Source organism: Merops nubicus, unplaced genomic scaffold (assembly GCF_000691845.1).
Source record: "Merops nubicus isolate BGI_N331 unplaced genomic scaffold, ASM69184v1 scaffold21337, whole genome shotgun sequence".
NCBI classification, from domain to species: Eukaryota; Metazoa; Chordata; class Aves; order Coraciiformes; family Meropidae; genus Merops; species Merops nubicus.
In genome coordinates, this window is record NW_008618590.1 from 2,563 (window position 1) to 2,782 (window position 220).

Sequence of the window (220 nt, forward strand, 5' to 3'; positions counted from 1 at the left end):
GTTCGTGTCCCCGCCCCAAAGCCCCCGTGCAGACCCTCTGCTCACCCTCGTCCCCAGGTGCTCAGCACAGCGTGTGGGTGCTGCTGCCCACCCAGGGGGGATTCTTCTCTTTACAGGCACTAATGGCAGTGCACAGAGGATGCCAAGGCCTCCTGTGAACACGTGGGGTGGAACAGCCCCAAACCCCCCAGCGCCCAGCCCAGCACCCCAACCCTAACCC